Source organism: Benincasa hispida, chromosome 4 (genome assembly GCF_027475165.1).
Source record: "Benincasa hispida cultivar pf3 chromosome 4, pf3_genome.v1.1, whole genome shotgun sequence".
Classification (NCBI taxonomy): domain Eukaryota; kingdom Viridiplantae; phylum Streptophyta; class Magnoliopsida; order Cucurbitales; family Cucurbitaceae; genus Benincasa; species Benincasa hispida.
The window spans coordinates 19,231,883-19,258,964 of NC_143481.1; the positions used below are offsets into that span (position 1 = coordinate 19,231,883).

The following is a 27,082-nucleotide window of genomic DNA, read 5'->3' on the forward strand; positions in this document are numbered from 1 at the left end:
TAGTCTCGCGTGTAAAAAATTTAATCAAAATTCAATGTCAATTTTTAATATTTTATGATGTAAGCTTTCCATTTTGCATTAATATTAAGTCTCTAATCAATTTAGCAGTTTATTTATGCATGAAATCTTATTAAGTCTTATAATTACTTTCTATAGTAGGGACTAAATTGTTATAAATTTTAAAAGTAAAGGGACTAAATTGTTATAAAATAAAGTTCATGGGCTAAATTGTTACAAAATTTAAAGTATAAGAACTAAATTGTTATAAACCAAAGTTTAAGGACCAAATCATTAGTTCTATGAAAGTTTTGGACTTAAAAGTGATTTTTAACCTTATAATGCTTTTGGACAATGCGAAAAAACCACCATTAAAATATGATGATAGTTGTAATTACACTTTCAAACATTCAATTATAGAATTTGAGCCATCAAACTTTGGACCTTCAAACTTATAATAGTTGTAGAAATTAGATCTCCAAATGATAAAAAATATCACTCAAAGAAATTTATACAATTATGAGTTTGAGAGTCTAATTTTAACACTTGTATGGCTTGAGAACTCAAATTTTACGATTAAAATTTTAAGGATTTTTAGCTCCTGTGTTTTCAATAAATATTAAACTTTTTTTAATTAGCTATTAACATTTCCATATAATAAATTTATATATTATATTTCCTCATTATTATTTAATTAATTTTAAAAAATTAAATTTAAGATTCATTAAAAATAGGTCGGCTAAAATTCAATAAAATCGAAAAAAAAAACTATAATATAGACCGTAGAATAAGATTTTAACTATATATATATGAATACATAACTAAATGTGGAAAACAAACGCAACATTTCTTTTTCCTTCCTTTCCTTCCTCTCCTTTCTTGTTTTTCTTCCCTTGTTTGGTTGGGCGGCGGCAGAAATTAATAATTTGTCTAATGGAGAAATAGAAGATACCACAGCCAAACCATGTCGTACATTAAATAAACAATTTTGTTTTAGAAAAATGTCGGTTAGGTCGATATTTTAATTTAATAGGTGAAATTGGTAGCAATTCTTTTTAGAGTACACTATAAGGGAAGTCCCTTTAGAACAACATCAATTCATTTATTGTAGCAACCTTCTAATCACATATTTCAATGAAGTTTGTCATTTACGTAACATGAACCACATTCGTGAGCTATTTGTAAATATCACTCGAATTTGTTCAAAAATTTAAGTTCAGGAGTTATAATTCAATTTAACTATAACAATACTTTAACAGCTACTGTGTTGCTATATTTTTGAACAATAAGTTAAAATCTGGAATGAACCTTTATTAAAAGTGAGTTGAGATGTCAATGTTTATATTTCTAAGACATGGGGTAGTGGTGAGCCTCTTCTTGAAAACACAAAAATATTTTCCATTCTTATTACATTTTTAATTATTTTGCCACAGGCCACCTTGTTTCTCAACCCAAAGAAGATCTCCCCAAAATTTAACCTAAGAAAATCTACTCTTTAAAAATTATGTATAATTATGAACAAGTTAGAAAAAGTGGAGTAAATCATGTATTATTTTGTAATATAATTATTCATAAAAATCTTTAGATAACAACAAGAGAATAGCCTATTATTTGAAGAGATAACAAACATTGATTGTACATGGTATAAAATAATGCAATAATTGGTTAATTGAATCACATAGTGTATGATTTAAAATAGCTTGTTTTTATGTAATAATGTGAAGGGTCATGTGATAATTTGGAGATTAGAAAACTAAATAAAGTCTAATCTCATACAACAATGCATATGGATTTTTTTAGTATAATAATACATCTAGGTTGCCATATTAGAATTATATAGAATGATGATATCCTTTGGTTCACACACGTGTCTCAGACTCGGATGTAGCTTTAATATGTATGTATCGTTCTAGCTAAATGCTAATTTTGGGACTATTTTTGGTTGAATAGTTGCTTTCAATACAACCAATTCTCAAGTACTTTCATATGTTTTTCATTCTCTATAATTCAATCATTTTATGCCAAAAGGAGAATTAGCTGTTCTATTGCAATACATTTCCATGTACTCTTAAAAAAAAACACGAATAGTTTGTTTGATGATAGTAATAATAATATTTATGATGCATCTACTTTGAATTAGATAGATATAAAAACATGGAAAGATTAAATTTAGAAATGAAAGGGAAAAAAAAAAAAGAGTTGGTTGGAAAATAATGGGATTTATTAAAAAAGTCGAGGCAAAAAAATGTTGAAGATGGAGTGGGCTACTACTTTTGGTCTGGAAAATCTGTGACACTCGGTTTTTATTCAACACCAACTCCTTTCCATTCTACTCTATTCTATGGATCTCATTCCTTCCAACCTGTTTTGAATTTTTAATCCCACTTTAACCACAAATATACTCCTAAACTTTAATAATAATTTAAAGTATCCTCGTGATTCATCCACGAGGAAGGGCTAAATTATAACAAATACAACTGAACTTTCTTCTTTGTTTTAAGAATACCTCCATACTTTTAAAAGTTGTAATATTACTTCTCAACTTTCATAAACGTTTTAAAACTATACTTAGACTTAGAGTATATATTCTTTAAAATTTTGAACAAATAAGGAGATGACCTAAAACGATGTAATGATTCAAATTTTTGTTCTATGTCATCTACTATATTATTTTATATCTCATTTTCTAATTTCTATTTGAAAAAATTTCCAATCCAAGTTATTTTTGAAACATTTATGAAAGTTCAAGTAATATTGTAACTTTTGAAACTATAAGGATATTTTTGAAATGACAAAGTTTTAGGGTATTTTTTTTTTATAATTTAACCAAAAGGAAAAGAAAAAGGACAATAATGATCCTTCTCCTACATCTACTTAGAAAAATAAAAGCAAGACTAAACCAAATGGGCAACAAAGAAAACAAGGGTCTTCCCCACAATATATCCTTGTATTACTTTTATTGAACTAATTCAACTAGATTTGATTCTTTCATGTATGCCAAGTCTAGGTCTTTAGAAAGACCTAAAGCATACATGAGATCTGAAAAAGAGTAAGGATCAATTTAGAATGACTTTTTAAGTGTTTAGGATTTATTTATTTCACTTAAAAAGACTTTTTAACTAATTAAAAGTCATTTCAAATAGATGATTAGATTGTAAGACGTTTCTTAAGAGTTGTCACATCAGGTTCAAGCTCACACAATCTAGTTAAGTGTATGAGATTCAAAATTGTTGAAAGCTAACATTAGGCCTATAGTTGATCCAAAAAGGAACTAAATAAAGAGGTATCTCAAAAGTTCGTAATACCAAATTCTAGTTAAAGAATTATAATTGCTCTCCAAGCAACATCCCAAGGTATAGCGTATAGGTTGAGCTAACTATAAAGAGTACCCAATGAAGGCATATGCTCTTTAAAGAGGTATATGTAAGCCTTTCAAAAGTTGGTGAATTCATATGAGAAAGCCTACTAAAGCTCAAACTCTCCTCCCAATACTAAGGGACAAAGAAATCAGATGGTTGAGAATTATTCTGAAATGGTTAAAGTTGTTTGTAAAATAGTTAAAATCACTGTTGACTTTTTAAAAATTACTTTCAAACAATATATATTAAATCATTTAAAATCAATTTTGATGAAATAGACCTTGTGTTTAAAAATGTAAAATTAAATAGATGTTTTGAGAGATTAAAGGTGTATTTTAGAATGATTTTAAAACAAAAGTGATTTTAACAATTTCAAAATCAATCCCAGACAATTTCTAGTAGCATTGTTACCTTACTGTGCTTTTGCTTCTTCCCTATGGGAGAAATAGAGGGAAAAGACAGGAAGAGAATACCGTTAGAAAACACACCGATTTCTAATTAAAATGTCTTTCTAAATTTGAACGAATAACCACTACTACAAATTTGAGCTTAATTGATGCATGAATTTTTTGTTTTGTTGATGCTTGTGACAGATACCGTCAAAAAAACCTTAATTTATAGCTTAAAAATAAGTATTAATTTGAAAATACATATATTGATGGTTAAAAAACATCAATAAAAACACCTATATTGACATAAAACTACGTAAATTTTCATCGAAAAGTGAATTCTCAAATTTTTGGTTAGTTGATGGGCAATATATGTCAATTAAAAGATTTTATGGCGGGCATTGGTTAACAACAAAGACTAAACTTATAGCAGTAAACTCTTCATACATGGATACTGACTCTAGATTTTGATGGGAAGAATAACCTTGAAGCTACAAGAAGTTGGCTCTCACAAGAACAACAATTGGGAAGTTGGTCCCTTGTCATTAATAATTATCTCACTTCCAAGCCCTGCATTTTGAATCAAAGCTATCATTCAATCCAAACACACATTTTAAAGACATCCATTATGTACATAAAAGTGAAACAGGGCACAATGCTTTAATGAAGAACTTGAAGATTTAATCTGAATTCGGATCTGTGAAGTTAAATTCCCCAGCATATAGAACTATAGCTTTAATTAATTATTTGAAATTCTGAAAATCCCTGAGAAAATTTGACAAATTGTCATGTGAAATTACAAATTATTGAAGACTAAATTATAACAAAGACCTTTGAAATTTGTTATTTGTTTAAAAAATATCTGTAGTTGTAATATTACTCTTGAATTTTCATCAATATTTTAGGAAAAAAGTTACTTTTTTGGTCCCTAGTTAGATTTTGAGTCTAATTTCTAGTTGGTCTAGAGATCAAAAATGTATTTTTTCAACATTTTAAAATTATCATGATAGTAGATATCCTTTAGAATTTTGAATAGAAAATTGATATTACAATGGACCGAAAAAGAAAAAGGAATGCCAGGCCAAGAAAATAAGTCCTTGTTTGAGCTGATCCAGAATGCAAAAGAAAAGTGGTAGCTGATGTGTATGGAGCTCCTTAGGCCACATATCTCATCAACAAGCATGTGGAAAGCTAAGTTTCCATTTCCTTTCTTCAATTCATCATGTCAGAAAAGAAAAACGAAACGAAAATTTTCTTACTTTTTTTCTCTCTACGGTTCATGCTAAGGTTAAGTCTTTCAATCTAAAATTTCTTAGTTTCCAGGGATGAAGATGAACATGCAATTAGAAATTCAAGGAGAGGAAGAAGAAATGAACACAACAATGTATAATAGTTCGGTGATTTTACTCCACCTACATCCACTTTGAAAGGATCTTCAAGTTTTTCATTCAACAACTTCAAGATTACAAAAAACGTTCAAATAAGTTTCTTTTACAGCTCCCTCCTAAAAAAATATTCACTGATTTCTCACACTGAAAAAAAAGCAAAACACATACATTTATTTTTTACACTGTGTTCCTTTTTATACACATGTTGATGGACAAAAAACAGTTTGTAACAACCTGCTAACTGTTTTCTGTTTGTTTGAATAGGGATTGAGAAGATAGAGAGCTAAAAAAAGAGCTAATGTTTTTGGTTCACATTGTCAACAAATCTCCCTCTTGAAGAAAAACACCTTGAAGGTCTTAAAAAAATTCGGTAATTATTTTTCTTTATTTAAGTTTACTATTTTGAGTAGGCTTAGACAATGGCCAAACTTAAGTCTTGGTTAGTCAGAAAATCAGCTGCGTTATCTTTTGTTTTAACCTTCTGTACGTTGACTATTCCCTTCTCAACGATGTCTCTAATAAAGAATAGCTATATATCAATGTGTTTTGTTCTGTCATAGTATCGCTAATTTTTGGTCAAATGGATTGCACTCTGGTTATCACATAATAGTTCTACTGATTCTTGTATGTAGCCTAGCTCAATAATTAAATCTTGTAGCCAAATTGTTTCTTTAATTGCTTCCGTTACTGTTATGAACTCAACCTCAGTAGTTGATAGAGCAACTACTGATTGTAGCGGGTAGACTTCTAGCTTATGAGGTTTCCTCCTAGCATAAAGGAGTAACATGTTAGGGATCTCCTCTTATCACTGTTCCTACAAAATCTGCATTAACATACCCTTTTAGAAGTAATTTAGGTTCATTAGGAGCTGTATATGATAGATATATGTTTGTTGACCCTACTAGGTATCAGAATACCCACTTGGTAGCTTCCCAATGATTTTTGCCAGGGTTACCCATGTATCTACTAACCAAACTTGAACTATAGGCTAGGTCAGGTCTAGTGCACATCATCAAGTATATTAAGCTCCCCGTGGCATTGAAGTACGGAATATTTGACATGGCTTGTTTTTCAAGTGGGTCTTTAGGAGAGTCTTTAGTAGACAACATGAATTGTTGACCCATAGGAGTAGTCACTGGTTTAGCATTAGTCATGTTAAACTTGTCTAGTACCTTTTTAGTGTACTGCCTCTGAGATAAAAATAATTCTCTTTTACATCTTTGTTTTATAATTTCCATTCCTAGGATTCTTTTAGTTGATTCTAGGTTCTTCATCTCAAACTCAACCTTTAGTTGGTCTTTTTCTCTCATTCAACTTAGTCAATTCCTTCCTAGCTAATAACATATCATTTACATGTAGTAACAAGTAGATTAGGCTCCCATCAGGAAGTCTCTTGTAATAGACATAAGGATCAAATAGGCTTCTCACGAAATTGATTTTGTTGATAAACACATAAAATATTTTGTACCAGGATCTGAATGACTGTTTGAGCCCATATAGAGACCTTTTCAACTTACAAACAAGCCCTGTCTTCCCTTGGACTTCAAAACCCTTAGGTTGTTCCATGAAAAGCTCCTCCTCTAGGCTTCCATGAAGGAAGGTTGTAGTAACATCCGTCTGTTCTAGTTCAAGGTCTTCATAATAGCTAGGAAGACTCTGATCGAGGTATGTTTGACCACTGGGGAGAATATTTCTGAGTAGTCAACCCCTTCTTTTTGTTTAAAGCCCTTGAAAACTAGCCTGGCTTTGTACTTTACTTCTTAATTGTTCTCCCATAGGAATTTCTTCTTGCACACCCACTTACAAGGGATGATACCTTTGTTAAGTGGTTTATCAGTCAGCTCCCATGTCTCATTCTTGTAAAGTGAGTTTAGTTCACTCTCCATAGCTGCAAGCCATTCATTCTTCTTTTCACTGTTTAGGGCTTCTTCAAAGCTGTTAGGCTCATCATTGTCATCATCCATAGAGTAGATAGAAATACAGTATGCTCTTGCAAATCTAGTTGGAGGTCTGGTAGACCTTTTTTCTTTGTCTCTAGAAAGAAGATAATCATCTAGGTTTTTTGGTTGTGCCATCGGTCTACCTTCAGATATGCTAAGAGCATTTGGTGGTTGTGAAAAATCATATGCTGACTCTGAGCGGTCAGGTTTAGTATAAACTTCAATGTAAAAGCTAGAATGAGGCTTATTCTGACTGGTTGAGGCTGGTTGCTCCATTGTTTCAGAGTTCATATAGGACTCATCTTCCTTAAAAGTCACATCTCTATTGATTAAACTCCTGTTAGAGTTGAAATCCCAGAACTTAAATCCATTTACTCCTTCAGGATACCCTATGAACATACACTTCATTGCTCTCGATGCCACTTTGCCTTGCTTGGTGTGAACTTAGGTTGTGCATCTAAAAGGCTTTAAGTTTGATAGATTAGAAGGTATCCCCCTCCACTTTCTTCAGCGGTCTTCGTATCAATAGAGACGTTAGGACTCCTGTTAACTATAAAGGTTGCAGTGGCAAGAGCCACTGTCTATAATTCCTCTGAGATTTTAGCTTCTGACATCATGCATCTGATTCTTTCCATCAAGGTTCTATTCATTCTTTCTGTAACTCTATACAATCCTGTGTCTAGTTATTCCATGCTCAACACAGAGAGAGAGAAATTATTTCCTAAAAATTCTAGGCCATTATCAGTTCTGAGGAATTTAATTATTCTTTTAGTTCGAGTTTCAACTTTGACTTTCCATAATTTAAAGCAGTCAAAGGTTTGATCTTTACATTTAAGCAGGTAAGTCCATGCCTTTCTTGAATAGTCATCTATAAGAGATAAAAATTACCTGGAACCTCCCCAAGAGGAAGTTGCTGCAGGCCCCATAGATCTCCATGTATGTAATCAAGTATGGCCTTTGTGTTATGGAATCCTTTTGTAAACTTCATCCTTTTTTACTTCCTCAGTACACAATGTTCACAAAAACTGAGTCTTTTAGTGCCCCTGAATTGAATCAAGCCTTGCTTCATAGGTTCATTCAGCCTCCTTTCACTAATATGTGAAAGTCTTCTATGCCATAGTTCAAATTCACTATTATTCTTAGTTTTTGACAGTAGAACATAATTAGGCTGATTAACCCTTTTAAAAACATATAGGCCATCAGTCTTCTTCCAACAAGGATGGTTGTTTCTCTATCTTTAGAGCATTTATCTCCCCAATGAATGTGCAACCTTGATCAACTAGCATGCCCAAAGAGATGAGGTTTCTCTTGAGCTTTGGAACATGCCTGACATCCTTTAGAAGAAATTTCTTTGTTGTCTGATAATTTTAGTAATACTGAGCCTCTGCCAACGATTTCACACTTATTGTTGTTGCCCATGTAAACTGAGTCTCCATTCTTTGTAGTAAACAAACCAGCCTCTTTTGGAAGTCATGTGGTAGCTACATCCTAAGTCTAGAAACCAGTATCCCTTCTTAGTTTCAAAGTCCATGGCTTTTTTATTTGCAACAACGAGCACCTCAATATACTCATAATTTTCTTCACCAACAGGCCTTTGATGTCTCCCTTGTTCCCTTGATTTCCTTTGATAATTTCCTATGAAGTCTCTATTTTTGGTTGGTTCCTCTCTGCCATATGGCTTAAACCTTCTATTATCATTCCTTTTATGATGATTCCCTCTCTCAGGGAAATTTCTCTTGAAATGCCCTTCCTTGTGAGAAATAAAGCATTTTAAGGTTGGCCTTCCTCTATGTATTTTATGATTTCTATTATAATGATTCTTCTTAAACTATTTTTTGCCTTTTGAAAATAAAGATTCTGCTCCACCAACACTTTTGTCTTCTGTTTGAAGTTCTAGCTCTCTGCTTCTTAAGCCTGGGATGACAGTATCTACTGTCACAGCTTCCCTTCCATACTTCAGGTGGTATAAAAGAACTCCTTAAAAAAGAGATTATCAAGTCTAAGGCATAAAACAACTTTCCTTTTGTCAACATTGTGTGTATGGAAAATCAAAGAGGCTAAAATTCATAAGAGCAGAGCATATTACTAAGAATATCATGGGATATATTCATGCTGACTTGTGGGTCCCTCTTAGACTCCATCACTAAGTGGTTCAAGATACTTCTTATCACTTGCTGATGATTATTCAAAGAAAGTATGGACATTTATACTTAATTCTAAGGATGAGACATTTGAAAAGTTTAAGGACTGAAAAATGAGGGTTGAAAATCAGACAGACAAGAAGGTGAAGACTCTTAGAACTGATAATGTTATGGAATTCCTCGAAGGATCTTTCACTCAGTTTTGCTCAGAAGATGGAATTACTAGACACAAAACTACTCCCTATACTCTATAGAAGAATGGAATAGCTAAACGGATGAATAGAACAATCATGGAAAGGGTGAGATGTATGCTTTTTGATATCAATTTACCCAATTCTTTTTAGGCTGAGACAATGGACACAACTGTTAGGGATGATGCCCTAAAGTCTCGTGTCTTGTAGTTTGTAAACACAGTTTGTACGACGCTTGTGATGTATAATGTATGATATTTTTTTCACTACTTGACTTTGCACATTGGATGTTTTATTTGCTTTACCACAAACCAATACTAAAATTCCTGGTTGTCATTATGTAACTTAAGAATGTATGTGGTGACATACAAGTGGATCATGTCCTAAGTTATAATTAAAATGGTCTGTAGTATATGACTATATGAGGGAAACCTTAACCTAGTAATGGTACGAATGCAGCCCGTTTTGTGGAATAGTTACAAGTGTTGTAACTTGCCACATATGGTCTGATCTTAATCATTTGTGTGGGGACATGTGAGCGGGGGCGTCCTATTGATAACGGGCAGAAATGCACGTTATCATAGTGCTAAGTTCTTAAACAATGTTGGATTGCGTTGATGAAATATGTTACTTCGCGTCCATTAAGCATCAATTTCGTAATATTGCGGTCGCATGTGTTCAGCGCATTAGAACAGTTGATCTTTGCATTTTTGTGCAGAATATGCATTAACGCAATGCAAGAATTGCGATCATAGGAATCATTGGTCGAGTGCAACATCACCGCAAGGCTTTGTGTTGATCGTGCTCGCAAACATTCACCCAAGAAGGATCACCGCAACTTGGTCAGCACAACATGGTGGGCGCATCTAGGTGAAAGGCCAATTAAGCGCGATAGGATAGAAAGTTGATGACAATCGAATCATAATTAAGTTGACAGCCGATAACGATCACAAAGTACATTTAGCTTTATTAGTGATAATTATTCGGCACATCAGTCAGGAATTAAAGTTGTCCCATCTGTACAACCAGGAGAGAGAAGCCATCTTTCACCATGGATGCTCTATAAATACTAAGAGCAGTCTTCAAAAAAGAGGTTCACCGTTTTTAAAATCTTTTATTCCACAAATTCATGCCATCGTCCATAGTATTCCTTTTCCTTTTAAGGTAGAGCAAGAGAAGAGTGGCGACATCGGAGATCGCTTAGGGCAACTCGAGAGAGAACCTTGGGGCGTAGGAGCAGAGAGTGGGCTGACTCTCGCGAGAGCGAGATTATATTTTGAGCAAGGGTAGAAACAATGTAATGCCTGGTAGCAAGAAATTGCTACCAGGCTCTTTATTTTCTACTTGCATTGTTATTATGTACTTCATCTTCATATTTATACAATGGAAGTTCTATTTCTACATCTGTTCACTCTCTTAATATGCATGAGTAACTAAACTAGTCGAATGAGTTGAGAAGAACTAAGCTAACATGACCTAGGAAGTTTATTGCTTGCGATTGTCTTGTTTTATGTTGTGCAAAATACCCTTTAGAGTTACTCGAGAGAGAGTCTAAAGAAAGAACCTAATGTCTCGAGAGTGCTAGGTTAGAATCTGGATTCGAAAGAGCAAGATTAGACTTGCATAAACAATAGATAGAGACTTAGAGATAAGCTCTATTTGTCAACTTGCATCGCATGCATCCTAGAGATAGGAATGATATTATGTGGTCGCCTTATTTGTGTGTGTACTATCCTGTCATCGCATAAATAAGAATAGAGGCTTATGTGTAAGTCCTATAGACTTATCGCATATATCACATGTGTTCTAGTATTAGAAGCCGTAGCATTCACATCGAGAGATGGTTTACTATTGTATGCATGTTGCATGATCGCAAAGCATGAACGCATTCTAGGGAGAGTTAACCGAAACCATTCTCAACCCATTCACCAAATATTTATCGCATCTCCCGTTTACCAACTCTTTTCAAACTCCGCCGTATTTGGTATTTATTTTTCATTAATGCAAACAACAAACCCAACACTTTATTTATTTATCTGGTTACCGCAAAGTCTTTATAAAAATTACCAACGCAATCTGTTTTCACAAGTCCCTTTTTTCGACCCTAGACTTACCAGGAAACTCAGAGGAATTTACACTCAGATTCCATTGCACAACGCAAATCCATCAACACATATCATCCATATTTCCATTTCATAAAATCAAGCATCACCTATACAAAGAGTTTGTATAAGATCGGACCACAAAGTGTTAATGTCTCATTATATAACGACATTCATGACAGAGACTTCGCTTCACTAAGATGACCACAGGTAATGACCTCAATCTTGAGTGAGTTGAGAATCCTGCCTTTGAGTATGGTCATTTGATTTTCATGGGTGAGAGTGGCCAAGTCGCCGATTCAAAACTACCACTTTGGGGATTCGTCTGATATAGGAGTTGGGAATTCAGCTACACAAGATGGAATTCAGTCCTTCCCTAAAGCAGAGGTAAATAGATAGATTGCTTCTATTGAGGGTTGATCCTGGGGCTTGAACGATGTGGCACCACACACCTTTTCATGGCCTGAGAGGTGTCCACACATAGTAGGACTATTTTGTATTGTTCATTAGAGGGATCGGTGCTACTTAAGAAGTAAGATGTAACTACAAAGGCAAAAAGGGTAAATTGGCCGAGCTGTACTTACGAGCATCTATGAAGGGTTATCGTACTAATGATTGATTATATCCAATGGACACAGAAATATATCTGTGGTAAGAAGAATTCAGCTTTCGGTGTTTAGTGGATTTCCTGGCAGTTAACGGATGGTAGATCTCGTGGCTAGAGAGTTTAGTCAGCTATTCACGTACCGTTGGAGCTTCGAGCCATAGGTTCATAAGGTCCCCTTGGTAGCTTGGATTCAAATTGAGAATCACTTTTTGGGTCACTTTGAAATATTCAAATTGACAAGAGGGAGTTCAATTATATATGAGATGATTGAACTAGTTAATTATATATGATATAATTGACTTTATGTATGAGATACATTAATTGGAGGAAATTGGATATAAATATGATTTATATCTAGTGGAGGAGAAAACACTATGGTTAATATATGATATTAAACTATAGGTTATGAATGTAATATGATTATATTTATTATTTTATTAATTGGACAGTTATGGGATAATTGGCCACCGTTTTCTCCGTAACCGTACGTTAGTGGGAAGTTCCATTCAGTTATTGTAATTGAAGGGTAAAATGAAAATTGTTTTCATTTTGCGAAGATATAAAAAAACACAGTTAATTACTCATGGTGTGTTTGCTGCCCATCGCTTAGTGAATTGAGAGCCTATACGATAGCTTACCTTTTCCTAAACGATCACTTAGCGCCGATCTTTAACTAAACGACCGCTTACCTTTTCCTACATGATCGTGTACCTCACCTAAACGATCAAACACCCTGTCTATACGATAGACATTTCCTTCTCCCACTTCCTTGATCGTTGTATACGATTTTTTTTCCTCCTCACTTCTACAAAATCCGAACATAGCCCATTCTTTGGATTCTCACTTTGAGAATACTAAGGGTTCTAAGTGGTGGTGTCGTCCCCATCTTCTTCATCTATTCGTGTGGAGTCCATCCGTGGTAGACGATCGGGTGTTACTGAATGAAATCTTGTTGTTCTATGAGAGCGTGAGGAGTCTGTTCACTTGGAGAGAACAAGCTTTGCCGAGAAGAAAGTCTTCAACTGGTAAGTTTCCTTGTGCTCGTGTTTATTTATCTTTAAGCATGTTGATAATTTAGTAGTTCAATGTATATCTGTATGTGTGAATGTAAATGTGGTAATTCTATCACAATGCTTTTGGAAAGATTTGCTTCCACTCAGAGGTACTCTTGTATAAGAGTTCTTTCAATTGGTATCAAAGCCAGGTTCTGATATTCCAAATTCATTGATGCAAAGAGTTGCATTTATGTTCTCGGTGGGTAAAAGCATGTGTACTCTCTGTTTTAATTATTAATTCGTTTGTGGATGTGTTGATTAATGGACTTTCATTCCTCGGTTTGTTAAATTCTTTTACATTTCGAGTTAATTGTAAAGGCCCCTGCATTTTTGGGCATTATTAATTGCTATTGAGTTTGTATTCAAAGTTGTTTGAGTCTGTGAGTCGTTCGTGAAGAAGCTTCGAAGCAAGGGTTGCTGTTCTTCGAGGACAAAGACAACCAAGCATTGGTCCGGTCATGTAGACGATGGGGCAGACGATCGCTGAGTTTCAGATACTCGGTAACTGTTTTGAGCGTGCGCACTAGACGATCGTATAGCTCAGTAAGCTTCATCACTTAGTTACTGACTCTATGACCGCAAAGTAAATCGCATAGTAAATCATTTACCTATCGCGTGTTAAGCGATCATCTAGACGATTGAGCTTCGTAGCTTCGTTGTCGTCTAAGTGATCGTTTAACATCCACGTGCTATTGTCTTGTGCGCTACACGATTGTTTACCTGGAGGCATTTACTAAATGATGGGAGCTTCGCCTGGCGGTTCAAGATCCAGTTCGCCTGTGAGCAGGTTTTCTCGGTGGAAAAATGTAATAGATAGAATTTTTCATTTCGGTTTTTTGAGGTGGTTCATCCTGATCCATTAATTAGTGTTTTTATACATGAGATGTATGTTTTATTTATATGTCATATGATATGCACATATAGAAAAATCCCACCTTAGGTTATGCATTGGTCATGCATCATCTCTTTATTATAAATGTTATGATTTAGAGAAGCATGATTTAAATTACGTAAGAGAATACTCGTGCATCATATAATATAAGAGTTATATTTATGCATGCATAATGCATTGACATGCATCATCTTTATATTATAATTGTTATAGTATAAGGGTGTATGAAAAGCATGTGTACTTGGTTGTTATAAGTATATAAAAGTTATGTATAGTAATAACCGGACATTGTATGAAGCATGACACATAGGTTAAATTTATAAGCATTATAAATACCTTGGTGTGTGGCAATGTATGTTTTAGTTGTTTCTTTTATAAAGGTTATGAAAAAAAATTAGAACTAAAGTCAATAAGAAAGACATGCATGCCAACTTAGGTTTAATTCATGGTTTAAAATGTTTAAAACTTGGATGAGATAGACCTAAGATCACGGTTCTAATATGATTAGCAACCTTAGGCTTTAATCTTTTCATCAATTGAATAGGATTAAATTGACTAATAAAAGGTTAAAGTGTAGCAAATCTATCTATAAGGGACTTTTTGCTTAAGGCAGGTTCTGTCTAGACTGGGGTATTTAAGGAGATGGAAACGTAATACCCCCACCTGGGAACCTACCTGAAAAGGTGAATTAGATAGATTTGATGCATGCATGTAAGTTAAGGATAGTCCATTAAAGAGTTTAATGTGACTACTTGAACTTGTTTTATTTCAAAGACAAAAGTTGTTTTTAAGCGGACTTAAAAGATGACTTAGACTAAAATCAGTAGCCGGATTGTCTAGATTAATGAACTCCTAGGTAGAAAATTTAGTGGGAGGTATTTGGGGCATTTGATACTTCATTTAAACCTTTCGGGTTTCTCCCTTATAGTCCACATTGTGAGATCTACCCTTGGCCTCGTGGCACCTTGGGAGTATCCCCCTAAAAGATGGTGTTTGGGTAGGTCAATATCAAGATAGATGGAGAGAATGTTCATAGTAAGTGGGAGCGGGAAGTGCGACAACATATCCCACAGTCTCTGATGCATTGAAAAAGAGAGAGGAAAAATAAATATGCGTGCATCTTATGATATGCGTTGATCTCATGTGTCGATGGTCATATGTTGGACTAGAAATATTCAATATGCGTTTAAGCGTGTATGCGATGACCATGCGTTCCTGTCACAATTTTTCTCGTTTTCTCGCTGAGTATAACGAGAACGCAAGTTTCTCAAGATGATTCGAGGTCGAACACAGGGATTTGTAACTTAATGATGCTTGTGAAGTAATGCGTTTGAGGCGAAGAACAAAAGTAAAAGGACAGAAATTAAAGGATTATGCGCTACTCCTACTCCTAACTAAACAGATTGAGTAATGGAAGTTTAACTATGAGGATTGGTAGAGATGCGACAACTGTTAACGTGTAATAATATGCATGAAGAAATAGAATTGTGGAGGGGATAAATTCACTGCGGCATTAAGTTTTGTCGTAAGGGTAATCCTAGCTCGCCACTCTAACACATTGCACACCTCTCGGTGGTCAGCATGGTTGCATTGAGTATAAGATTATTCCTATCCCTAGGAACATTGCTTACTTTGATTTAGTGTGTTCCACTATTCACCCTCTCAAGCTGTTAGTTGTGGCTAATCAGCTCATAGACAAGCATTGCTATAGCCTCACACCAAACGAAGAGGATTAACTCACTATACTCGCACAACGCACACCTCTCGATGGGTTGCTACATGCGTCCTATCTCTAGGTTACACGATTGAGTATGGAACTGCCTTTGATAACTAAACGATGAAGGTAAACGATGACAAAGATGAAGAAGATGGTATTGAAGGAACTAAAAAAATCCATTAATTAAAAAATGTTTTAATGTCTAAAGTCAAAATATAATACAATACAGGGATAAGAAGAAAGATGAAGGGCTAGATGTAGGCAATCTCTTGCTTCCATCAGGTGTCCGTCAAGGCTACCGGTGATGCCATTGATGGGTGGTGGAGCAGTCTCTCTCGAGCTCTACTCCGGTCGTCACTCGGAATGGGCTGTGGAGGTGAAGAATCCTTAAAGAGTGTATGCTCATACTCTCATCTGTGATCACAAGGATCTGCCTTAAGGCAGAAGCTCAAATGCCTTGAATTTGGGCTTTAAGACTCTATTTATAGAGCTCAATTGCCGACAGCATTGGTGGTCCCACTCTGAATCACTGCCACTTTTGGTGCGGTAGGTGAAATGTCAACATCACCTTTTTGATACTCCCAAGATATGTGTTTGATGCGTTATTTTATGATTGTGGAATTATGGATGAAATGTGATGATGAAATGCATTGAGCGCTCAAGTTTTCTCAGTGGAATTCAAGTGTTAACCCCACTAAGTTTCCTGGTAAGTCTAGGGTTGAACTCAGGGACTTGGGAAAACAATATGCGGTGGTAATTTTTCAGAAAACTTTGCGGTAGCAAAATAAATCAAATAGTTGTTGGGAATGTTGTTTGCGGTGTTAAAATTAAACAAATGCGGTGGAGTTCGAAAAGAGTTGATAAAACGGAAGATGTGATGAGTATGCGGTGAATGGGTTGAGAAGGATTTCGGCTAACACTTCCTAGGATGTGTTCATGCTATGCGATCATGCAACACACATACAAAAGTAAACCATCTCTCAATGCGAATGCTATGGCTTCTAATGCTAGAACGCATGCGATATATGCGATAAGTCTATAGGACCTACACATAAGTCTCTTATTTATGCACTGAAAAAATGACACACACACAAATAAGGCGACCACATAATATTGTACCTATCTCTAGGATGCATGCGATGCAGGTTGACAAATAGAGCTTATCTCTAAGTCCCTATCTCTTGTTTATGCAGATCTAATCTTGTTCTCTCGAGTCTAGATTCTAACCTACCTTTCTCAAGTTCCAGGTTCTTTCTTTAAACTCTCTCTCGAGTAGATCCTAGGTCATGTTAGCTTAGTTCTTCTCAACCCATTCGATAAGTTTAGCTACTCATGCGTGCTAAGAGAGTGAACAGATATAGAATAAGAACTTCCATTGTATAAATATAAAGTTGAAGTACAAAATAACAATGCAAGAAGAGAATAAAGAGCCTGGTAGCAATTTCTTGCTTCCCAGGCTTTTACCTTGGCTTTTCTACTCGTGTTCAAAAGATAATATCGCTCTCTGCTTTCTACGCCTCCGGGTTCTCTCTCGAGTTTCCTTGAGCTATCTTTCGGCGTCTCGGCTCATCTCTTTCTCCGCCTTAAAATAAAAAGGAAAACTATGGACAAGGCTAAACTATGGAGAAATTTATCTAAGTATCTGAACTTGCTGAACTGTTGAACCCCTTTCCTGAAGGATGCCTTCGGTATTTATAGAGCTTTGGGGTGAAAGACGACTTCTCTCTTATGATTGCACAGATGGGATGACTTTAATTCTCTGACTGATGTGCCGAATATTTGTCACCAAAAAGCTGAATGTACTTGTTATCGTTAGTGGCTTGTCAACTTAATTCCGATTCGACCATCATTAGCTTTCTGTCCCATCGTGATTAATTATGCCTTTCACCTAGATGCCCCACCAGGTTGCGCCGGCTCTATGCGGCAATCCTTCTTGAGCAGATGTATGCGAACAAAAAATCATCGCAAAGCCTTGCGGTAATGCTGCGCTCGTTCGTTGATTTCTTGTGATCGCGCTTTTCACCTTGCGTCACTGTATATTCTGCATAAAAATACAAAAATTAACTATTTCTATGCGATGAACGCATGCGACCGCAATGTTATGAACTTAATGCTTTTTGGATGCAATCTAACATATTTTATCAACACAAGCCAAAATTGTTTAAGAACTTAGCACTGTAATAATGTGCATTTCTGCCCGTTATCACACCCCCAAATTTAAACAATGCTTGTCTTCAAGCATAAGCTGAAGATTTCCTTTAGCAAGTCGACTGCAAATCTCTTTTCCTAGATTTCTCAAGGATACTTCATTAAAATCCTATACACAAAAATTTCCTTAAGTCTTATTCAAGTCTCCTCTTAAAATATTTCTAAGACCTAGGGATCGCAAGCTTAACCTTCAAAAGGACTTTACTAAATTTCGAGACATCGCATGATTTATTTCAAAAAGAAAACTTTTCCACTGGGGTGTCAAATGATTTTTATCCTTGCATATTTCTTGACATTATTATTTTTTTCTGACCTTACGCAGATCCAAGTGCATTGCCTTCGTTTTGGCTTGCCCCACGTGTGTCATGCGGACATCCAACTACGAGCAATGTGCTCTTTCTCAGACTAAACTCATACCTACTTGGCAGCGGAGTTGCAGTCATTTAATTATGCGTTGATTTTGGCATCTTATTTTCGTTTTGGCTTGCCTCCAGTGTGTCATTTGGACATCCAACTACGGGTAAGTACCCTTCACAATTTAACTCTTATCAACATGGGTTTTCCTATTGCATTGATAGTTGAGTTGTTATTCTCAGAATTTTTTTTTCATAAAGCTGAAAATAGCAAGGTCAAAAAATAAATACCTCATCCCCAAATTTAAAATGCGGCAATGTTCCTATTGCCAAAAGATTGAAAGAAGTCATGCGATGTTCTTAGGAAGCTACGTAAAGAGAGTTTGAAAGAAAGCTAGCAGACCTCTAACTTTTAGAAATATTTCATGAAGTGACTTTTCTAAGATTAAGTTGATTCTAGTATATATGAAAAAATAGAAGCATGTGTTCATCATTGAAATCATAATTGGCAAAGAGACAGCATGCAGTAAACAAAGAGGATGTGATGATAAAACTTTTAAATTAAAATGCGACGCGATAGTGTAAAATTTGGAATAAAGTCAAGGAAGAATACAACTCCCAAATTTGCACTGTCGCCCGCATTGTTTGTTGACACATCCTTCTTTGCGGCGATCTTCTTTCTTTAGATTGCAGTGATGGAATAAGATAAGTTGCTTCGTCATGTGGCGCCTCCGCAATTGTTCGCCTCGATCATTGCAAGAAAAACAGTGAGAGGGTCAAATAATAATAAACAAAAAGATTTTTTTTTTGTTACCGCAATCGTTCAGCAAGATTGCCCCCCCTCCCCCCCTTTTTATTTCTAGAGTAGAATAGTTAAAGAACTGAAAAGATATAGTGAAATGAAAATTTTGAGTAGTAGAGAAAAGTTGAAGATTTCATGATTCCCAAATCTTGCGTCCCTGATGAATTTCGATCGTCTGATAGCGCAGGGATCACATACTTCTTTCTTATTCAGAATCTCTTAGTTCTACGGAGTCGACTTGGCGATGCCAGTCTTCTCTGGGATATACTTTTACTCGCTGCTCGTTAACTTTGAATATGTTGAATTCGACCACACCATGCGAAAATACTTCTCTAACTATGAATGGTGCGGACCAACGGGACTTTAATTTTCCAGGGAAGAGCCGTAATCGTGAGTTGAATAGTAAGACCCTTTGCCCGACTTGGAGGTTCTTGCCGTATATATGTTTGTCGTGCCAGCACTTTGCGTGCTCCTTGTAAATCTTAGCGTTCTCATATGCGTTGATCCTCCATTCCTCCAGCTCGACCAATTGAAGTTTTCTCGCTTCTCCTGCTTTCCTCAAGTCAAAGTTTAGCTTCTTTACCGCCCACAGTGCTTTGCATTTCAGCTTTAGAGGAAAATAACACGCCTTACCAAATACCAACGCATATGGGGACATATCTATGGGTGTCTTAAATGCAGTTCGGTATGCTTACAACGCATCGTTGAGGTTTGTTGCCCAATCCTTTTGCGAAGGCCTTACTACCTTCTTAAGTATCAGCTTGATCTCTCGATTGGATACTTCGGCCTGACCATTCGTTTGCGGATGGTATGCGGTGGCCACTTTGTGGAGAATGTTATATTTGTGCAGCAGTTCTTTGATAGTATGATTGACAAAGTGAGACCCTTCATCACTTATTATGGCACGTGAGGTGCCAAAACGAGTGAAAGTATTTTTCTTTAGGAATTGAGAGACTACCGCCGCATCGCTTGCGGCGCATGCCACTGCCTCTACCCACTTGGATACATAATCGACGGCCAACAAAATATAAGTTTTACCATTCGATGGAGGGAATAGTCCCATGAAGTCGATACCCCATACGTCGAACAACTCAAGCTCTAAGAAGATGTTCATTGGCATTGCATGTTTCCAATGAATGTTACCCATGCATTGGCACCGATCACACTTCATCACCTAGTCGGCTGCATTCTTAAACAATGTTGGCCAAAAGAATCCACTCTGTAAAACCTTAGCTGCGATGCGCTGTCCTTCAAAGTGCCCACCATATGGTGAGTCATGACACTACGATAATATGCGTTGTTGAGCAACATTTGGTACGCATAGTCGTAGAATCTGGTCTGCCCCCTTTTTATACAGATTTGGCTCGTCCCAAAAATATGATTTGCATTCGTGCTTGAGCCTCATCTTCTGGTGGTTAGTATAATCCTCTAGAAATTGCTCGCAAACCAGATAGTTGACTATGTCAGCGTATGATAACGGGTAGAAATGTACATTATCATAGTACTAAGTCCTTAAACAATATTGGATTGCGTTGATGAAATATGTTAATTTGCATCCATTAAGCTCAGTTTCTTAATATTTCGGTCGCATGCGTCCAACGCATTGGAACAGTTGATCTTTGTATTTATGTACATAATATACGTTAACGCAATGCAAAGATTGCGATAGGAAATCAGTGGTCGAGTGCAACTTCACCGTAAGGCTTTGCATTGATCATGCTAGCAAACATTCGCCTGTGAAGGATCGCTGCAACTTGGTCAGTGCAACATGGTGGGTGCATCTGGGTGAAAGGATAATTAAGAGCGATGGGACAGAAAACTGATGACAGTCGAACCCAAATTAAGATGACAGCCGATAACGGTCACAAAGTATATTCAACTTTATCGGTAACAATTATCTGGCGCATCAGTCAGGAATTAAAGCTGACCCATCTGTAAAACCAGAAGAGAGAAATCGCCTTTCATCATGGATGCTCTATAAATACCAAGGGCATTCTTCAGAGAAGGGGCTAACAAGTTGATTAGTTCACCGTTTAGCTCACGCTTCTATTCATAATTTTCTTTCCATTTTAAGGCGGAGCAAGAGAGAAGTGGTGGCACCAGAGATCGCTCAGGACAACTCGAGATAGAACCTTGCGGCGTAAGAGCAGAGAGCAGGCCGACTCTCGCGAGAGCGAGATTATATTTTGAGCACAAGTAGAAACAGTGTAAACGCCTGGTAGTAAGAGATTGCTACTAGGCTCCTTATTCTATACTTGCATTATTATTCTGTACTTCATCTTCATACTTATACAGTGAAAGTTCTATTTCTACATTTTTTTACTCTCTTAATACGCATGAGTAGCTAAACTAGTCGAATGGGTTGAGAAGAACTAAGCTAACATGACCTAGGAAGTTCTTTGCTTGCGATTTTCTTGTTTTATGTTGTGCAAAATACCCTTTAGAGTTACTCGAGAGAGAGTCTAAAGAAAGAACCTAATGTCTCGAGAGAGCTAGGTTAGAATCTGGACTCGAGAGAGCAAGATTAGAAATGCATAAACAAGAGATAGAGACTTAGAGATGAGCTCTGTTTGTCAACCTGCGTCGCATGCATCTTAGAGATGGGAATGATATTATGTGGTTGCATATTTGTGTGGATGTCATGTTGTCATCGCATAAATAGAAATAAAGGTTTATGTGTAGGCCCTGTAGACTTATCACATATATTGCATGCGTTCTAGCCTTAGAAGTCGTTGTATTCACACCGAGAGGTGGTTTACTGTTGTATGCATGTTGCATGATCTCATAGCATGAACGCATTCTAAGGAGTGTTAGCCGAAACCTTCTCAACCCGTTCACCGCATATTCATCGCATCTCTCGTTTACCAACTCTTTTCAAACTCCACCGCATTTATTTACTTTTCATCAACGCAAACAACAAACCTTACACCTTATTCATTTATCCGGTTACCGCAAAGTCTTTATAAAAATTACCAACGCAATCTATTTTCACAAGTCTCTGTGTTCGACCCTAGACTTACCAGGAAACTCAGAGGAATTTACACTTGAATTCCGCAGGGGAAACTTGAGTGCACAACGCATACCATCCACATTTCCACTTCATAAATACAAGCATCAGCATACCATGGTAATTCTTCAATATGGAATAACTGCTCATCTGGTAACACCGCACTCACTTCTGACTCATTGCGGTCAACCTCAGGATTTTCCAATCTGGACAAGTGATTCACAACTTGGTTCTCTGTTCTCTTGCGATCAATTATTTCTATGTCAAGTTCTTAGAGGAGGAGAACCCATCTGATCAACCTCGGCTACACGTCTTTTTTTTCATTAAATACTTTATCGCCGAATGATCAGTATGGATAAGTACCTTTGTTCGCAGCAGATATGTTCTAAATTTTTCCAACGCAAAAATTACCTCAAGTAGCTCCTTTTCTGTGGTGGTGTAACTAGTCTGAGCAGGATTCAACGTCTTACTCGCATATGCAATGGGATGTAAGATTGTCTTTCTCTTTTGTGCTAGAGCTGCTCCCATCGCATACCCGCTTGCATCGCACATTAACTCAAAAGAAAGTGTCTAATCAGGTGCGATTAACATGGGTGCGGTTGTCAGTTCATTCTTTAGAATCCTGAATGTGTTGAGGCAATTGTTGTCAAAATAAATTTTTTTGTCAGCCTCCCTCAACACACTCAGCGGTCGTACTATTTTCGAAAAGTCCTTAACAAATCTCTATAGAATCCGACATTCCCCGAGAAACTTCTTACAGCCTTCACATTTGTTGGAGGTGGGAGTTTTTCAATTGCTTCTATTTTTCCTTTATCCACCTCCAACCCGTCTCGAGAAACTTTGTACCTTAACACGATGCCTTCATTTACCATAAAATGGAATTTTTTCCCAGTTAAGAATGAGATTCGTCTCCTTGCATCTTTTCAGTATCTTCTCCAGGTTGGTCAGACAGACTTCATAGGTGTGCCCATAGACAGATAAGTCGTCCATGAAGATTTCAACAGAGTTCTCAAAATAGTATGAAAAGATGGTCATCAAGCACCTTTGGAACGTGCTCGGCGCATTGCAGAGGTTGAACGGCATGCGGTGAAAAGCAAAAGTCCCATATGGACAGGTGAATGTGGTCTTGTCCTAATCTTCTAGAGCAATCATAATCTGGTTAAACCCGGCATAGCCATCCAGAAAGCAGTAAAAGTCATTTCCAGCTAGGCAATCTAGCATTTGGTCAATGAATGATACAGGGAAATGATCTTTCTTCATTGCCGCATTCAGCTTGCGGTACTCCATGTAAATACGCCACCCAGTAACGGTTCTTTGCGGTATCAACTCATTATTCTCGTTGGAGACTACCGTCAAGCCGCCTTTTTTTTGCACACACTGCACGGGGCTGACCCACATGCTATCTGCTATCAGATAAATAATTTTCGCATCTAACCACTTAATGATCTCCTTTTTAATGACCTCTTTCATCGCAGGGTTGAGTCTGCACTGATGTTCGATCGATGCCTTGTGGTTTTCTTCGAGACGAATGTGATGCATACAGTATGCGGGGCTAATTTCTCGAATGTCTGCGAGCGTCCAACCAATTGCTCGCATATGTTTCCTCAGAATGCTCATCAATGCATTCTTCTGGTCTTCATTAAGTTCCGAGGAAATAATTACTGGCAGCTTCTCATTCTGCCCAAAAAATACATACTTTAAGTGATTCGATATGGTCTTCAATTCCAGTATTGGTGGTTCTACAAAGGATGGTTGCGTTGTTTTTCTTTCTTCTTTTTCTGTTGGCTCATCTTCTTCGGTTGCGGTCATCTCAACTTCCTTGTTTGTTTTTTTATGATCGCATTACATGCAGCAATGGATGCGCTTGCATCCTCTTCTTCATTCTCTTCGTCAAGCTTTTCTTCTTCAGTTAAATTCTGGTCGTTGTCAGAGTCATGCAGGTCTTCTTCGTCAAGAAACTTTATGGCATGGATTATGTTGAACTTGAGCTTCTGTCCATTTATGCTCAAAGTGATCTCTCCTTTGTGCACATCAATCTGAGCATGACCTGTTGATAAAAATGGTCGCCCCAAAATGATGGGCACATTTTTATCGACTTCATAATCTAAGATGATGAAGTCGGCTGGTAGGATAAATTTGTCGATGGTGACCAGCTCGTCCTTCACCTTCCCCTCTGGATGCACCAGCGATCTATCCGCAAGTTGAAGAGTCACGGTCGTGGGCGCAAGTTGCCCTACATTCAGCTACTTAAAGATCGACAGAGGCATTAAATTGATGTTGGCTCCAAGGTCACACAATTCTTGCCCGATGTACAGTCCTCCAATGGACCAAGGTATAGTAAAGCTCCCAGATCATTCATCTTCGGTGGAATTATTGATTTTGAGTTTTGCATTAAAGCCATCGTGGAAAACTTACCAGTGCCCCTTTTCTTAGTTACCATATCCTTTAGAAACTTCGTGTAGGCAGGCATCTCCTCAATTGCTTCACTGAATGGAATATTAATATGTAATTGTTTTAATATAGACAGGAAATGTTGGGACTTTACCTCGTCATTCCTTTTCTTTCCGAGTCTCTGCGGGAAAGATGGTAACTGCACTCTCGCGGTCCCCTTTTCTATTGGCTTAGAGGTGGATGCAACTTCTGGCTCTATCGCTTCTTTTTTCCTTTCTTCTTCTTGGGTCACCGCAGTTTCAGGTTCCAACGCAATGGGAGCAGTCCGCCTAGGCTCCTTTCTTTCTCTCTCCACAGTTTTTCCACTCCGCAATGTCACAACCTGACATTACTCTTTACCTGATCCCCCCGGGTTGCGTGGGAGTTCTGTTGAACTCGACAGAGCCCCTTGCGGTCTGTTCTTTAGCTCGTTTGCAATCTGACTCATCTGTAATTCTAGATTGCAGATGGACGTAGCTTGACTTTGAAGTATAGTTTCGTTTTTCTCTATATACTGCCTCAACAAGTTTTCCAAGGAGGAAGATTGCGGCGATTGCGAGCTACTAGCTTGATTGCTTGTCTGACCGTTATTCCGCAGGAAGAATCCAGGTGGCCCTTCTTTCTGTGCCACAGATTGAAAATTCTGCTGCTGATTCTTCCATACAAAAATGGGGTGGTTTCTCCACCCAGGGTTGTAGGTATTAGAAAATGGATTATTTTTCACAAAGTAAATAGACTGTGGATTCTGTGGGCATTCTTCCATCGCGTGTCCATCACTACAAGTCATACACCTTGCGGTGTTTTGATTAATTGCGTTTACTTGCCCAGTTTTCGGTGTTAGACTATTGATCGCAATTCCCTGAATTAAGTTCATCATTGCGGTCATCTGATTCTGTAGTGAAGCAATAACACCATTATTTGCGTCGTTATCCTTTATTTTCAGTCTTTGATCACTCTCTCTCCAATCCTCGTGGTTTTTAGAGATGCGATCCAAGATGTTCTTAACCTCGTCATATGTCTTGTCTAGCAGACTACCAGCGGTTGCTGCATTGGCAGCGGTCTGTGAAGCGGAATTTAAACCATGATAAAAGATTTCCATCTGAAGGCAGTCTAACAATCCATTGTGAGGATAGTCCCTGACCAACCTCTTAAACCTCGCCCAGGCATCGCTCAGCGATTCGTCCATGTCTTGTTCAAAATTGGTTATTAGTTTCCTTCGACGAGCATTCTCAGTAGGTGAAAAATATTTCTTCATAAATTTCTCTACGACCTGTTCCCATGAAGTGATCTCTCCCGGCTCGAAGGAATACGCCCATTTTCTTTCTTGATCACACAGAGAAAATGGAAACAAAGTTAGTCGAACTTCTTCGGTAGAGATGTTCGAGAACACAAAAGTATTGAAGATTTCCATAAAGCTATGGAGGTCGGCATGTGGGTCCTCGTCATGCCTTCCTCCGAATTGTCCTATAGTCTGGATCATCTGTAGCATCACCAATTTCATTTCGAATCGGCTTCCATCGAGGGCATGCCTTATGATTCCTGGAGAGAATCATGGAGGTTTGGCGATGCATAGTCCCTGATGGGCCTATTACGATCGTTTGCCAAGAGGATTGGATTCGCCATGACGTTTTTTTTGTTTGGTGCTCCGTTTTCAGGCTGCTCCTCCATATCTTCTTTATCTGGCTATTTTGTTGGCAGTCTCTAAATCTCCGTCTGTACTTCTCTCAATCTCTAGGTCGTAATTCACCAGCGATGGAGAGTCTGCAAAGAAATCAGAAAAATCACCTTTAGCACTTTTATTTGCTGAAGTCTCCGGCAATGGTGCCAATAACTTGATGCGTTATTTTATGGTTGTAGAATTATGGATGAAATGCGATGATGAAAATGCATTGAGCGCTCAAGTTTTCTCAGTGGAATCTAAGTGTAAACCCCACTGAGTTTCTTGGTAAGTCCAGGGTCGAACTCAGGGACTTGGGAAAACAATATGTGGTGGTAATTTTTCAGAAGACTTTGCGGTAACCAAATAAATCAAGTAGTTGTTGGGAATGTTGTTTGCGGTGATAAAAATAAACAAATGTGGCGGAGTTCAAAAATAGTTGATAAAACGGAAGATGCGATGAGTATGCGGTGAACTGGTTGAGAAGAGTTTCGGCTAACACTTCCTAGGATGCGTTGATGCTATGCGATCATGCAACACACATACAATAGTAAACCATCACTCGATGCGAATGCTACGGCTTCTAATGCTAGAACGCATGCGATATATGCGATAAGTCTATAAGACCTATACATAAGTCTTTATTCTTATTTATGCACTGACAAAATGTCACACACATAAATAAGGCGACCACATAATATCGTACCCATCTCTAGGATGCATGCAATGCAGGTTGACAAACAGAGCTTATCTCTAAGTCCCTATCTCTTGTTTATGCAGATCTAATCTTGCTCTCTCGAGTCTAGATTCTAACCTAGCTTTCTCAAGTCTCAGGTTCTTTCTTTAG

General features: G+C 37.1%; 1 long non-coding RNA gene across 3 annotated transcripts in view; it reads left to right on the forward strand.

The window, feature by feature from the left end:
* Window positions 1-4,762: 4,762 nt before the first annotated feature.
* The window catches only part of LOC150036562 (uncharacterized), a 33,983-nt gene continuing 11,663 nt past the window's right edge, over window positions 4,763-27,082 (forward strand). Inside the window, exons 1-3 of one of the 3 annotated variants that reach the window (XR_016528968.1) lie at window positions 4,763-5,142; window positions 5,398-5,503; window positions 18,309-18,506. This is a non-coding gene — a long non-coding RNA (uncharacterized LOC150036562). The remainder of the gene's footprint in view (window positions 5,143-5,397; window positions 5,504-18,308; window positions 18,507-27,082) is intronic. The other 2 variants (XR_016528967.1, XR_016528969.1) reach the window with 2 other exon arrangements.